We start from the raw sequence: 16,787 nt of genomic DNA on the forward strand, positions 1-16,787 counted from the left end.
ATGACCCCATTGCTGGATGCTAACTATGTCATTTATATATTTTAAATGAAACCAACATTATATTAAAAAATTAAAAACAAACTTCATATAGAAAGAAAAGAAACGTTATATAAACAAATCCTACCAAAGAAGAAATAAGTATAATGTCTTATACTTTCTGATATCAGTCATAATTATTAAAATAGTCTGTTACTGGTACAATTGTGACCCATTATTTTACTCAATTTCATTAGGATAATTCCCCTTACAAATGCAGTTAACCTAAGGTACTTAATGTAATGCAGTCCCTACGGAATTTATATAAGGAGCATTTGATATTGCTCTAAAGGAGCTAGATTGGCTTCATGTGTCACTTGAAAAGGGTCAGGTGATATGAGAGTCTTCTCTTATTTGCCTGATAGTGATAACAATCTAAGTCCTGTTATCTTAGTGATAAAAAGTTAGATCCTTCCCTCTCAGTCAACAAAACATCCTGAGACTGACCTAAGACTTAACCAACATTATTGCTCTTTTTGCTGGCTTGTGATCAACAGTTGTTTCTCATGGTCACCTTGAAATCTACGGTAAGTTAATATAAAATTTCTATATTTGACTCCCTTAAGTGTAAATTCCATAGTCAAAGTTATATATTCCCTATGTATTACGATTCCAAACAAGATAACACAAAAGCAGCATGTTTGGAACTGCTGTGGTTTTCTTGCTGATATAGCTTCTAAAGAAATCTCTGTTTCTTTCTCTGACTCAGGGCGAGTAAATTGACAGTGACACTCTAAAATAAAGCACTGCATTCCAGGAGACAAATGTGTTCCCAAATGTTCGGCTCATTAGAGCAGCCCTGGTTTCATTTTCCTATGGACCAGAATCCAGGATGAGAGACAATCACAGCCCCCTGGAGATGGAGGTCTCTCTACCTGTGGTGGCCAGCATGTCTGCAGACAGGAGAGGATTCCGAGGTGGTGAGACCCAGAGGGAGGAATAGAACATACACAAAAACCTGTAAGCTCTGGTGGGATAGACCAAGCCACAAAGGGGGAAATGATGGGAACTGTAAATGCCCTGTAAGAAATGGAAGACATCAGATCCCACGGTCCAGTAAATCTGAGGCAGGTCAGTCTGACTGAGATGCAGAGGTAGCAGGGTAGACCAAGGTGAGAAGGGGAAACGAGAAACATGAATAGTGTGATGGCAGGAAGTTCCAGATGATTCTGGAAACCTGGGTCTACTTTGATGGTCAAGTGCTTGTTGTAATAAAATGGTGTAACCACAGTATTCCTCACCATATGGTATCTGGTAGCAGGAAAATGACTCTCTCACACGGTCATCAAGTCAATGCCAACTCACAGAGACCGTTCAAAGAGTTTGTCCTGCACATATACCACCATGTGTACTAATATGCTTCTTTTTTGTGTGTGAGGCATTGTTATTAATAGTAGAAAATAAAAAACCTAAAAACAAAAAATGAACAGTTTCAAGAAACAGAACTGAAAATAAATCTAAACGAGAATCAATAGGTTACTTAAAGTAAGCAGCGTGTTGCTGTTGTTGTTAGGTGCCACCGAGTAGGCTCACATCCATAGTGATCCTATGCCCAACAGAACACAACACTGCAAGACCCTGCACCAACCTCACAATTGTTCCTATGCTGGAGTCTATTGGTATAGCCACTGTGCCGATCTATGTCATTGCAGGCCTTCCTCTGTTTCACTGCCCCAACCACCTTACCAAAGATAACGTACTCCAGGGACAGGGCTCGCCTAACAACATGTGCCAACTATGTAAGATGGAATCTTGTCGTCCTTTCCTTTAAGAACTCTGGCCTTAATTTTTCCAATACAGATCTGTTTGTCCTTTTAGCAGCCTACAGCATGTCAATATTATTCTCCAGCACCAACATTCAAATGCTTTGATTCTTCTATGACCTTTCTTATGCAATGTTCAATTTTCATATGCATATAAAGCAATGAAGAAAGCCATGGCTTGGGTAGGAAGCACCTTAGTCCTAAAAGTAACATCCTTGCTCTTCAATACTCTAAAGAAGTATTGTGCAGTGAGATTTACCTAACGCAACATGCCTTTTGATATCTTGACTGCTGCTTCCATGGCATTGAATGTGGATCCAAGTAAGACAAAAACCTTGACAACTTCAACCTTTTCTTCATTGATTATGATGTTACTTATGGTCCATTTGTGTGGATTTAGGTCTTTCTTACATTGAGTTGTAGTCCATACTGAAAGCTATATTCCTTGATCCTCATTAGCAAGTGCTTACTGTTCGCCTCACTTTCAGCATACAAGCTGTGTCATCTGCACACAGCAGGTGGTTAACAAGTCTCCATCCAATCCTAGTGCCATCCTCTTCTTCATATAATCCAGCTTCTCTCATGATTTTCGTAGCACACAGATTGAACAAGTATGGTGAGAGGATACAACCCTAACATACACCTTTCCAAATTTTAAATCACGGAGTATTTCCTTATTCTCTGTGCACAACTTCCTTGATCCCTGTACAAGTTCTGAATGAGCACACTGAAGTGTTCTAGAATACCCATTCTTCTCAAGGTTATCCACAATTTATAATGGTCCACTCAGTTGAATGCCTTTGCTGTCAATTAAAAAAAAGGAATTTTTTTTTTATATTCTCTGCTTTGAGCCAAGCTCCATCTGACATCAGCAATGGTATCCCTTGTTCCATGTCTTCTTCTGAATCCTGCCTGAATTTCTGGTAGCTCCTCATCAATGTACTGGTGCAACCATTGTTGGATGTTCTTAAGCAAAATTTTACTTTTGTGTGATATCAATGATATAATTCTACAGTTTGAGCTTTCTGTTGGGCCACCTTTCTTTTGAATAGGCACAAATATGGATCTCTTCCAGTCAGTTGACCAGGTAAGCTGTCGCTCAAATTTCCTGGCATAGGAGAGTGAATGTTTCCAGTGGTTCTTCAGCTTCCAGAATCACGTCAATGGGAATCAATGGGCATTCCATTAATTCCTGGAGCCTTGTGTATAATTTGTATAAAGTAGTAAAATGTGAATAATTTAATTGATTGTATAAGGCCAATTTGTATTTTTTAAGATATAAGAAGCAAAAGGCAAGGGGAAATTTAAAAAATAAGATTGTAAGCAATTACTCAGAGGAAATTAAGTTAAAATATATCACCTTTAGGATTCTAATTCATGGTTTATTCCAAATAAAACATTTAAATATATATTTTATATCGGTGGATGGCTGAAGACCTATACTCATAATTACATATTTGTAATCAGCTCATTAGAGTAAATTTTAAAAAAAGGTTTCCAGGGTCTTGGGGAACACCCAGGTGAACCAGCTTGACATAATGTGCAAGGCAAGGTCCTACTTCCTACTTTAGTTACTAGCAACTAGTTTCTTCATAGCAAGTAACTTGCCATCTACTTGCCAAGTAGCAAGGTCCTACTTCCTACTTTAGTTACTAGCAACTAGTTTCTTCATAGCAAGTAACTTGCCATCTACAGTACTATTGTTGAGTGAAGATTGAAAATAATCTAAGATACATGGGAACAATTTGTCTGATAGACTAATAGAACATGTGATTATCAATCTCCATGGTTCTGGAACCAGAAGAACTAGATGGTGCCCAGCTACCAGTACAAACTACTCTGAAAGGACACACATTAGAAGCCCTGGATAAAGTGGGGGGGGGGAAGCTTGAAAAAAAACCAAAAGCATTATTATTTTTGTTTTTGAAGACCAGAGTTACTCCTGTATAGAGATTGGTTCTTCCTCCCCATTTGGGGCTGGAAATGAACTTGCCCCAGAAGTAACGCCTATTATTCTACTGTGGAAAATTAACTATTGCAAACTCCGCGGGTCACATTTTTGTCCCTAGCACACATTGGACAGGCTAAATTTCAAGTAAACAATAGACAGAATAATAACATTAGCGAGGTACGTATACCTTAGAATAATTAACCACTTGGAGAATTAAGGACAGTTTCTACCCAAGGAAAAAGTTCAGAAGAGTTAGGGAAAAGGGAGGAATGAAGAAGAAAATGCAGGGAAGAAGTATTATAATTGATTTCACACCTTGGGGATTTCCATGAATGAGATGAAACAAAAATAATTATGAATTATTGGATGGAATACTGATATGCTCTATAAACCTTCACCTACTCCACATCATTGCTAGGTGGTTGAGTGCCATCAAGTCTGCTCCAATGCATCACATCTTTATGCAAAACAGAACAAAACACTGTGCAGGGCTGTGCCAGCCTCACTATTGTCCTGGTGTCTGAGCTATCATGCCCGTTCCCAATGAAGAGGTTTTTAATAAAAAATCAAAAAAGAGTATTCCACCAAAATAGTGGTTTCTGAGGAAATCTGCTGCTGGGCCAATTAACTTCAAAGTAGGGAGGTCAGCTCAGAGAATTATGATGAATGCTTTTTTGTTTGTTTTAGTGTGGAAGGGGACTCAAAAGAATGATCTTACTCGATTTTATAGGCGGACACAGGACGATCATGGCAAGTTGTTGGGAAGAAGTTTTAATAGAACCGAAACCGACTTTAGTGAGAAAAAGGCCAGGAAAAATTCACTAAGGAAATTTTCTTTCCATACAGCCAAGTACCTGTTCATTCTTCAAGGGAAAAATAGTCAACTCCTTCTTTTAGCCTCACTGTGCGGACACAGCTGAAAGCTGCACTTCCCTTCTGTGTTCCCAAAATGCATGGCCAAGAAGCAGAACGGCGTGCTTATGTGACTTTCTAACACTGCCTGAGGTGGTGGGTAGGCCCCCGGGATCCCTCTGTTCCCTGTAATGAGACACTTAATGTGGATATCTCATTTCACACTTGTCTTGGCTCCCTGCAGGTGGTACCCATCACATGCTCCTATGCCCGAATGCGAGCTCTTCAGGACCTTACTACCTACCCATTCTTAATATATTTCCTGGATGTTGATCCCATGTAGGATTTGATGTGCGATAGCTTTTCTTCCTCTCTTCGTGACCCCCAGCTCTTATTATGGTTCTGTTTTCTCCTTTCTTTCTCTTTTATGTAAGGCAACACACATCGGAGAAACAAACCCTGAAGTTAAAAACTTAATGATGAAATTATTTATTCAGTTATCATTACAAAGCACATTTCAGTTTAAATGTCAAATCTCCTGGCAAATCCAGTCATATCAATTTTCAGAAATGGCTATTTTTATAAGTCCTGGATTTCTGCTCCTCGGTTTCTGAAATGAAAAGGCATATGGGTCACAGATGGAATGAATTCAGTCAACTAAAATCAGCCAGGGAGACAGATAAGGCAAAGGCTGAAGAGAGTTTTCGATATATTTTCCAACTCTCATTTGAGAGATGAGGGAGCCAGTAACCATAGTGATTGTTTTGCACACAATTAGAGTTTCTTCCCCTGGGATAACCTTGGTGGTGCAAAAGGTTACACTGCTTGGCTGCTAATGCAAAACTTTGGAGCTTTGAGTCTACTCAGCAGTGCCTCAGAAGAAACACCTGGTGATTACCTTCTGAAGCATAGTTTCTCTTTCTCCAGCACAAATGGGATTATCATAAGTTAAAAAACTAGAAAGCTACTAGGGCATCCCCATCAAGACCTAAACCTCTCTAGCAATAGGGATGAACCTTCAGAAGGATGACTTTAGGACTCCATACTTCTTAAAAAGGATGAACTTCTCCAGTCATTATCGACAGCAATGTTTTAACTGTAGGGCATTTGGAAATGGGCTTGAGACTTTTGGTCATTGGTTTGGGGCCAGGTCCATTGACATGTACTTCAGAGCACTAATAATCTGGATACAAAAGTAAACATTAAGTGAGTATGCAAATAAAATGATAGCGAAGTGTTGATGTGCTCTTGTCCTAGCTCAAAGGCTAGAGTTCCTCTAAAAGAGAAGTCTGTCAATTTATTTCCAAAACGGCAATCCTTGAACACCGTACAGGTGAAAACCGTTCTATCTGAAACGCAGGAATTGCTGAGTCAGCGTTGAATCGAAGTCAACTGGTTCTGACCTAATTGTGGGTATAATTTACATGATCCTCATGGCGAATGACGTTTACCACTTTTGGTTGCGGTAAATAGATTTGCCATTTCAGTACATTTACATGTGTAATTCAGTGATTTACTGAACTCATGTTCAACTATCGCCACTCTCCAGTTCTAAATTTTCTGTCAGCTTCAGCCACCTGTTCGTTAACCAATGATCCTCATTTCCCCTCTCTCTGATCTCTCCGCTAACCACTGATAAACTTCAGTTTCTAAACACTTGTGTATGCTAAACCACACCAAACTCACTTCCATGGAGTCAGTGCTGTCTCTTAGAGGTCCCTGTGGGTTTCTGAGACTGGAACTGCTTCCACGAGTGGAAAGCCCAGTCTTTCTCCTGTAGATAGTTCATATAAGTGAGTCATAAAATGTGCAGTTTTGTAACAGCCTATTTCACACAATTTAATATTCTAAGGCTCACCCATGCCATTGCATGCTTCAGAACTTCATTTCTCCGCAAGCTTAGTAATATTAAATAGTGTACATCATATTTCTTTTACTTATTAATCTGTGGATAGGCATTTAGACTAGTGCTTCAGTGAATCTTGGTATACACGTATTGGATTTTATTTCTTCTTTCAATTCTGGGAAGTTATAGAGCTAACAGTATGAACCCTGATAGTGCTGTAGGGTATACCATGATAGCCACATGGTTGACAGTTTAAGTTTACCAGCTGCTCCTTGAGAGAAAGGGGATGTTGTCAGCTCCCATAAAGATTTACAGTTTTAGAAACCTGACATAGGGTCCTTATAAATAAAAATGAACTGGATGGTAATGGATTTTCCCCCCAGGGATACTTAAGAATAGAATTTCTGAATCACATAGTAAATCTATTTTTAACTTTTTAAAGAAAATTCCAAATTATTAATTTTTTGGGGTGTGTTGTTTTGAAATATGTATATTCTCTTGGTGAAAGGTCTTTTCAAGACTATTGTGTATTTTAAAAATTCTGTTTTGTTTTCTTTCAGTTGGATTTGACTAGTCTAGTTGTGTGCTAGACAGTATCTTTGATCAGAGATGTGATCTGAAAACATTTTATTCTAGTATGCAAATTATGCATTTATTTTCTTAATGGCATCTTTAACAGAGCAAATACTTCAATTTCAATGAATTCATCTTTTTTTTCACAGCATGCTTTTGGTGTTCTGTTAAAGCTTTATCGACACTTAGATAAAAATAATTTTTTCTGTGTTTTGTTCACACCTATGTCCTGTTGAGTTGCTATTTAGATTAGATATGAATTTGAGCCCAGGTTTTTATTATTTTGCATATAGATGACTGATTATTTCTAAATTATTGACTTAAAACACTTTTTCTCCAACCCCAATTCCTTGGTCACTCACAGTGACCATCACTGAGTTTCCAAGACTTTCCAGGAGCAGAGAACCTCATGTTCCTCCTATTGAATTATATTTGCATCTTTAAAAAATTGATCATAATTGTGTGAGATGTTCTATTGGATTCTTAATTATGTTCCATCAATTTATGTGTGTACCCTTGGAAATATCAAGGTATCTTTATTATCCTTCTATTGTAAGCTTTAAAGTCAGACAGTATAGTTGTTCCAACTTTATACTTCTTTTACAAAATTATTTATATTATTCTATTCACTTCTACTTTCTATATATCTATATCTATCTATATCTATCTATCTATCTATCTATCTATCTAATTGGATTGTCTATATCTAAAAATAAATCCTTCGGAAATTCTTTCTGGAATGTTACTAAATATGTAGTTAAATTTGGGGAAAGTAGACATGTTTAAAAGTTTGAGTCTTCCAATACATGAAGTATTTCATATATCATTCATATCTTATATCTTATACTTTCTTATTTTGATATTGGGAGGGTGGAGGTAAGATGGGGTAAAAAGGGTGAACTGATTACAAGGATCTACGTATAACCTCCTCCCTGGAGGTCAGTCAACAGAAAAGTGGGTGAAGTAAGACATCAGACAGTGTAAGATGTAACAAAATAATAATGATTTGTAAATTATCAAGGGTACATGAAGAAGAGAGGAACAGGGTGGGAGGGGAAAAATGAGAAGCTGATGTGAGGGACTTGAGTGGAAGGCAGCTGTTTTGAGAATGATGATGACAACAAATATGCAAATGTGCTTGACACAATAAATGTACATATGGATAAGCATTGTAGGAGCCCCCAATAAAATTATTTTTTAAAAAGTTTGAGTCTTCCAATACATGAAGTATTTCATATTATTATTCATACCTTAGATCCTATCTATTATATACTTTCTTATTTTTGATTTATAATTGTTCATTGGTAATATACATTATCAAATAGAGTTAAGTATGTTGACTTTGTATCCTTTGATATCAATAAACTCAAATTTTAATAAGACAATTTTGCTTATTTTTTAAGTTTCTTGGGATATTCTAATTTATAGTCTTATGAATAAAGAAGATAACCAAACTCACTGACTGACCTCCAGTAAATTCCAACATATATTGAACCTATAGGATAGAATAGAACTGTCCCTGTGGATTTTCTGAGAATGGGACTCTTTACAGGAGTAGAATGTCTCATCTTTCTTCCTCAAATAGGCTAGTGGCTTCAAACTACTGACCTTGTGGTTAACACCCTAATGAATAACCACTACACCACCAGCACTCTTCTATTTACATCCTGAGGTGTATAAAACATGATATATTAATTTATAATGAAAGGGATAGAGGCCAAAGTACATATATTTATATGTTAAGTATTAAGATAGCAGACGGACTTTGGCTCTGTACTCAAGACCTCCCTCAACCAACACTTTGTTCTATTAACCTGACACTCTTTGATACTCACCTCCTTGACATGACGTACATAAGAAAATGTGGTCAAGAAAGCAGATGGTGCCCAGCTATCAAAAGATGTAGCACATCTAGGATCTTAAAGGCTTAAAGTTAAACAAGCAGCCATGAAGCAACAAAGCCCACATGAAAGATGCACATCAGCCTGTGTGACCTTGAGATGTCCAGGGTAGCAGGTATCAGGTATCAAAAGATCCCAAACAAACAAACATATTGATGTGAAAGAGGGGGGTTACAATGGAGACCCAAAGCCCATCTGTAGAGAATTGGACAACCCCCACAGAAGGGTTACAAGGAATGAACGACCCCAACAGGGTGCAGTATAGCACCAATGAAACACATCATTCCTCTAGTTCCTGAATGCTACCTTACCCCTACTACCATGACTCAGTTCAGTTCTACCTTATAAATATGGCTAGACCAGAGCATACACATTGGTACAGATAAGAGATCTCCACACATGGAATTCAGGAAAGATAAAACCCTCAGAAACAGTAGTGGGAGTAGCAATAGCATAAGGATAGGGGGATGTTGGGAGTGGGGAAGAGTGGAAGAAGGAGAAATAGGGAACCCATCATAAGGTTGAATACATAGCGCCCCCCCCTGGGTGGGGGAAGAATAACAGAAAGGTGGGTGAAGGGAGATAACAGACAGTGTAAGACATGAAACTGATCATTCATGAGGGTGGGAGGGTGGGGGGGATAGAGGGGAAAAAAAGAGGAGCTGATACCAAGGGTTCAAGTAGAAAGAAAATGTTTGGGAAATATTAATGGCAACATATGAACATGTGGGCTTAGTGCTGTTGAATTTATTGTTATAAGATTTGTAACAGGCCCCCAATAAAATTATGTATATCTATCTATCTAGATCTATCTCTATAGATATAGATCTAGATAGATAGATAGATAGATGGAGAGGTGTGATAAACATGAGGCAAGGAAGGGGAAGAAACCAGTTTAGCTTATTAACATTTCATTCCCTTTCCTATCATACCCGAAGGCTAACCTCAGCAAATGTCATCATCAGAGAGAAAGAATCAAAGTTAAATATTCCCCGTTAAATAGGGACGTATTTATTTGTTTTTGTTTTATTCTCTTCTAATATTCCAGTCAACACTTTCCTTGCTTGAGAGTGCTGACCGGGGCTTCTCAGATGAAGTTGGATAGGAAATTTAAGGGTAGGCATCTTGGCTTTGAACTGGATGACAAAGATTAAAGGTGATTTTTAGTATTGGTGGATATAAGATCCAAAGATTTTACAATATTTAACACTGTGGCGGCCTGGACTGAGCAACTTAGGTTCTTTGACCTAAGCCATTCTTAACCAACACAGCCACGCCAAGACCATATGCATTCATGCCCTCGATCACTGCCACCAATCTAGGTGACTCAGAGCAACACTATAGGATGGGCTAGCAATGCCTCAGTGAGTTTCCAGGATTCGCTCTTTATGGGACTAGCAAGGCTGTTCTTGCTCCATCCGACTGGATGGTGGTTCTGAATGACTGACTTTTCAGTTAGCAGCCCAACACTGAACCACAACCCCACCAGGAATCCTCTACGTAAACTGGAGATGCTCAAACGTGTAAATGGCGGTGTGAAGGACACGATACCAGGAAAGGAGATAAAACAATTTGGTCTCCTAGCATTTCACTCCTTTCACTGTCAAACCCTGAGGCTAGACTGAGCAAATGTCATGATCAAATAGAAATAAAAGAACATTAAACCATCACTAACAAAAGCACAAAAAAGAAAGATATGTGGGCTCCCTGCTTGTACATCCACAGAGGTGATTAATGGTGTGTATCAGAAATACGCCACAGAAGCCTGGTAAAGCTAATATGTAAATGAGTACATCACTGTAGGTGCCTTCTTTAATATTTAGAGAAGAAAATGATCAGCACAATTCCCACTCATTTTAATTTTAAAGTAATTTCTCTTTAATTCTATGCCTTCGAGTTAACCACTTTTCTGTAAGTTTCTTGTAACATGGTGGTTGTGTGTTGCTTGGATGCTGGAAGCTACATTACCAGTATTTCAAATGCAAGCAGAGTTACCAAAAATGGACAGGTTTCAGCAGAACTTTCAGATTAAGAAGAGACCAGGAAGAAGGAATAGGTTTTCCATTTCTGAGGAATTAGCCACTAAAAACCTTATGATCAAAGTCAAAGCATTGTTAGATATTGAAAATCTCATGAAAAGAAGCAGAACATTGTCAGAGATGATGCCGGAAGATGAGCCCCTCCGGTCAGAAGGCGCTCATTCAACATATGACTGAGGAGAAGCTGTCTTCTCAAAGTAAAGTATGTGGGAGCAAAGCCTTTAGGACCTGCCTTTGCTGATGGGCATGATGCAAAAATAGAAGAAACAACTGCAAACAGCAATTTATTATTGGAACTGCTAATGCATGAAGTATGAATCTAGAAAAATTGGAAATTGAAAAAAAATGTAACATAGAGCTCATAAAAATTTGCATTCTGGGAATTAGTGACCTGAAATGGATCGGTATTACAATTTGGAATCAGAAAATTTTTTTTGGATTATTATGTTGGTAATGAATGAATCAAGCGGAATGTGATTGCATTCATTGGGGGAGATAGACCAGCTATCCCACACCAAGCTGCATCTGAAATGAGGCGTGTGGATGAAAGAGACAAGTGCAAAGCATGGGATTGGGAGGACAACAGTCTGATGGACTGAAGCACCGAGTGGATTCAAAGCTTGGTTTTTATACTCTTCATATAAGGGAATAATTATAAAACAAACATTAATGCACTTGCTCTAAAAACATTCTGAACCTCCTATCTATGCAAACATTACTTACTCAACTAAGCACACTGTCTAGACACTTGAACAATAAAGACACTACATTCTAAGGTAAGCACAAGGACATGCAAGGTTCAAAAGAATCTCAAGGTGGTCATAGAGGACTGAGTTCTCTCGAAATGTATTTAGCTGCAAGGTCAACAGAGGCACAGGGGACTAATTAGTCACATACCAAGAAACACCTGGACCAGCCAACCGCCTCATTCATTGTCAAGAAAGATATTTCAACATCTACCTTGAAGAGCCATGCTGTTTGTGACAGGATTATTTTTATCCACCTTCAAAGAAATCCAACCAACACAACTATTATTCAAATGTATGCACCAACCACCAAAGCTAGAGACAAAGAATTGAAGAATTTAATTAATGTCTTCCATCTGAAACTGATCATTCAATAAAGATGCATGGATAATTGCTAGTGAGTAGGAGACAGATGTTGGAAGCACAAAGTAAAGACTAGTTGAAAGATTGCCTTGGTAATAGAAATGAAGTCAGAGATCACATTACAGAATTTTCCAAGAACAACAATTTCTTCATCACAGAAAGCTTTTCAATGATACAAAAGGGGGTTATATACCTAGAGTGCTCCAGATAGAATACACACAAATATAATTAACCACACCTGTGGGAAGATGCTATTGAGAAGCTCATTATTAACAGCTAAAACTGGGCCAGGGTCCACTGTGGAACAGACCGTCATTTGCTCATCTATAAGTTCAAGTGGAAATTGAAGAAAATTGAAAAAAAAAACAACAACAAGAGAGCTATGTTAGACAGGGTTCTCTACTTTAAAAAAAACCAGAACTATAATAATTTTTATGTATGTATATATAGATATATAGATAACCTAAGAAATAAATAGTTAAGTAAATTATTAAGCAGTAAAAATGGCATAGTGCAACTCACTCCCATGAGACAGTTGTGAGACACTGGCAGTCCTTCAAGTCTATCCGGGCACAGGCAGCAAACAGCAAGGCAGGTCACCAACAGTCAGCCAGATGACAGGGACCGATAGTACCCAGCTAGAGATGAAAATTCTAATGGTGTGGCAAAGCAGATCTTGAAGGAACCTCAAATTACAGTGACACAGTGCCTGGGTTAGGTGTCCCACAGGTAGTGTAGCTTGCAAACTGAGGCACAGAACAAGCAAGGCAGCCACACACTGGTCTGATGATCAAAGAGGAAGAGACTAGAAAGGCGAGGCTCCCCGAGCAATTTATCTCTCCGCCCTTCAATTAATCCCACATGTGTTCATTGGCCATGTTGCCACAATAAATGTTAACTATCTCAAGAGCCAAAATGTGATCTTGAGTCTATTTCTCCTGAATTTTGATAACATCTCAAGAAGAGAGCTGATGCAGTGAACACTAATAACAGAAGACCTGATGAGCTGTGGGAGGACATCAAGTATTTCATACATGAACTAAGCAAGATGCCATTTAAAGACAAGAATGAAAGCAAAGATCACCTTATGTCAGAAAAGACTCTGAAACCTGCACTTAATAGTAGAGTAGACAAGGACTATGGGGGAAATTCTGAAGGTAAAGAGCAGAACAGAACATTTCAAAGAGCAGCTCAGAAGTAAAATTATCAGGAAATGTGCAAAGACCTTGAGTTCAATAACCAAAAAGAAGAATATGCGCAACATATCTTAAATTGAAAGAATTCAAGAACAAATTCAAGCCTCAGGTTTCAATATCAAAAGATTCTATGTGCAAAATATTGAATGATACAGAAAGCATCAAAATAAGTTGTGAAGAATACACAGTCACTATACCAAAAATAACTAATTGGCATTCAACAGTGTCAAAAAGTAGCATATGCACAAGAACCAATGATAATGAAGGAAGATGTTCAAGCTGCGCTGAAAGCATTAGACAAAAGCAAGGCCCCAAAGATTGATGGAATACTAATTAAAATGTTTCAACAGATGATGAAGTATAAGAAGTCAATGCTAGAAAGTTTTCAAGACACCTGGTTGGCCAACTGACTGATCCATATTTGTACCCATTACAAAGAAAGGTGTCCCAACAGAATGCTCAAAGTATAGAAAAATATTAACACCACATGCAAGCAAAACTTACCTGAAGATCCTCTAACATTGGTTGCAGCAATACATTGACAGGGAATTTCCAGAGGTTCAGCTCAGATTCAGAAGAGGACTTTGAACAAGGGACATCGTTGCTAATGTCAGATGGCCCTTGATTGAAAGCAGAGAACACTACAGAGATGTTTACTTAGGTTTTATTGGCTATGCTGAGGCATTAGATGGTGTAGACCATAGCAAACTAAGGGGAGCCTTGAAAAAAAGGGGAATCCCAGAATTATATTGTGGCCATGCAGAATTTTTCATGGATCTAGAGGCAGATTATGGGAACAGAACAAGGGAATGCTGCAAGGTTTGATGTCAGAAAATGTGTGCATCAGTGTGATGTCCTCTTATCATGCTACTCAATCTGTGTGCTGAGCAAAGAGAGACACTGGATTATCTGAAGAAGAGTTAGGCATCAGGATCTAAGGGAGGTTTATTAACTGCCATACACAGATGACACAACTTTGCCTGTTGAGTATGAGGAAGACTTGAAATACTTGCTGATGAAGATCAAGGTCTACAGCATTCGATATCGATTAAAACACAACATGAAGAAAATCAAAATCCTCACAGCTGGACTAGTGAGGGACATCAAGGCAAATGGCGAAAAGATAGAAGCTATCAAAGATTTTGTCTTGCTTTTATCCACAATCAATACTGTGGAAGCAGTAGTAAAGAGATCAACACCTTGCATTGGGTAAATCTGCTATATAAGAGATTTTTTTAAGTGCTGAAAGGTAAGAATGTTACCTTGAGGAGTAAGTTGCTCCTACCCAAGCTATGGAATTTTCAATGGCTTCATATGCATGTGAAAGTTCAGCATTGAATAAGGAAGATCAAAGAGCTTGATATGTTTGAATTAGGGTGCTAGCCAAAATTATTGCAAGTACCATGGTGTGATAGTCAAGGTTTATTGTGCCAACCTGGCCGATAAGCACATATGGGATTAATTGAAGTGTGGAGAGATAAATGGCTTGATGAGTCTTGCCTAGTTAGTTCTCTGGTCTCTTGCTCTCTGATTGTAGGACCAGTGTGCGGTGCCTCAGCTACATCTGCCTCAGCTACATCTGCCTCAGCTGGCAAGGCTCACTTTCTGCAAGACATCCCTGAGCAGAAGCCACATGGACCTACCCCGATGCAGCCCTGGGTGCTTAGGCAGCCGTGTGGAGACCCCTGCCAGGTTGAGATGCTGCCACCCTCACTGACTCGACTTTCCTCCTCCATTTGGTGTCTTTGTGTGTGTTTTGTGAGTTTGAGGAGGACTTTGTAGATCGGCATGAGACATATGGGCTAATGTCTGACTATGGGCCTGCACTGGACTGGGTTGAATGCTTCCTTAATGTGCATTTACCCTTTATATAAAACTCTCTCTTCTACAATATGAGTGCCTGTGAATTTTGTTTATCTAATTCACCCAGGCTCACACACATGGACTGTCAAAAGTACAAACAAATATGTTGGAAGAAGTGTAGCCAGAATGCTTCTTAGAGGCAAGGTGGTTAGTCTAAAGTATTTCCAAAAAACAGAAGACAATAAATGCTGGAGAAGATATGGAAAGGTCTGAATACTCATGCATTGCTGGTGGGACTGTAGAATTGTACAAGCATTATGGAAATAAGTATGATGATTCCATAAACAAATGCAAATACAATTCTCTTATGATCCTGCAATCCCTTGCTTGGGATACCCTGAAGAAATCAAGAATACAACACAAACACACATATGCACACCTATGTTTATTGCAGCAATTTCCACAATAACAAAAACATAGAAACAACCAGAAGCTCCTGTTATGGAGGAATAGATAAACAAATGCTGGTGCATTCATAAAACGGAATATTATGCATCAATAAGAAACAAAAATGACTCTCTTAAACTCCACAGGACATGGACAAAACTAGAGATCATTATGCTTAGCAAAGTTAATGAATCTTATAAAGATAAATATTTAATGTATCATTATTATAAGTCAAAACAAAGAAAAAAAGTGGTTTTTGCACCCAAAAGGCTTTGAAAATTATACGGAGACACAAACCAGGGTATCAGCAGGGAGAGGGGAAGGATAAGAAATTATCAACTCAATGGCATTGAGTTTGGTTTTTGATTTAGAAGGAATTGTGAGAGGGGGAAAAATACCAGAAAAAAAATCACAATCATAGGGGATACAACAGAATATTATTACCAATTTCATTTATTGATATGGGTTGTGCAATTATATAGGATATGTTTTGTTGAAAACTAGAGTAAAATAAAAGCAAGGTTGAAGTCCCCTAGCCTTACAAGCTCTCCAGTTCCTTAGCTCTCAGATCGAAATAATGGTCTGAGTGGCAGACAGGAGGAGCAAAAGCAACACGGAGGTGACCCTGGAAACTTTAGGGACATTAAAAAAAATACAGCCTCAGAAAGCCTAGGGAGCAATTCTTCTCTTTTCTATATTAGATTGATTCTAATGCGTAAGAAAAGAAAAAAAATGACCGATTAGCTCCATACTCCATATGTCCTCTATGAGGAAAAAATGCAGAAGGACTAAAAAGTATAACTCTGAAGTGACTGAGATCACTCTCAAAGACCAGATAATTAACTACTTCCTTGATTACAGGCTGCATTAGAATAGCCATTGCTCACTCAGCCATGTGTGATTTTGAGGTTTCTAAGGAAATAAATGCCTTTGCCATCTTCCAATCATCTCTATTAGGAGTTTCAGAACTGGTGACTGCAGGGGAGACATTAAAAATGACAATTCACTGAGCATAACCAGGGAGCTCTCTCTCTCTCTCCCTTTCCCCCCTGCCAGACATGTCGCACAATTACAGCACTCTGAATAAGAACGCACTGTTTTAACATTAGATTACTTTTCCATCAGTAATTAATACATTCTTTTAGGGACATCCAGCTTAATGCTTCAGTTCCTTTAGTCTACCTGTTTCTTGAATCTTAAAATGAATCGGTCAACAGAACTGTTCTTGAGATAAACTCCTATCTCAAAACCCGAAATCAGGTTAATTTGCA

This window comes from Tenrec ecaudatus, chromosome 13 (assembly GCF_050624435.1).
Source record: "Tenrec ecaudatus isolate mTenEca1 chromosome 13, mTenEca1.hap1, whole genome shotgun sequence".
Taxonomy (NCBI): Eukaryota; Metazoa; Chordata; class Mammalia; order Afrosoricida; family Tenrecidae; genus Tenrec; species Tenrec ecaudatus.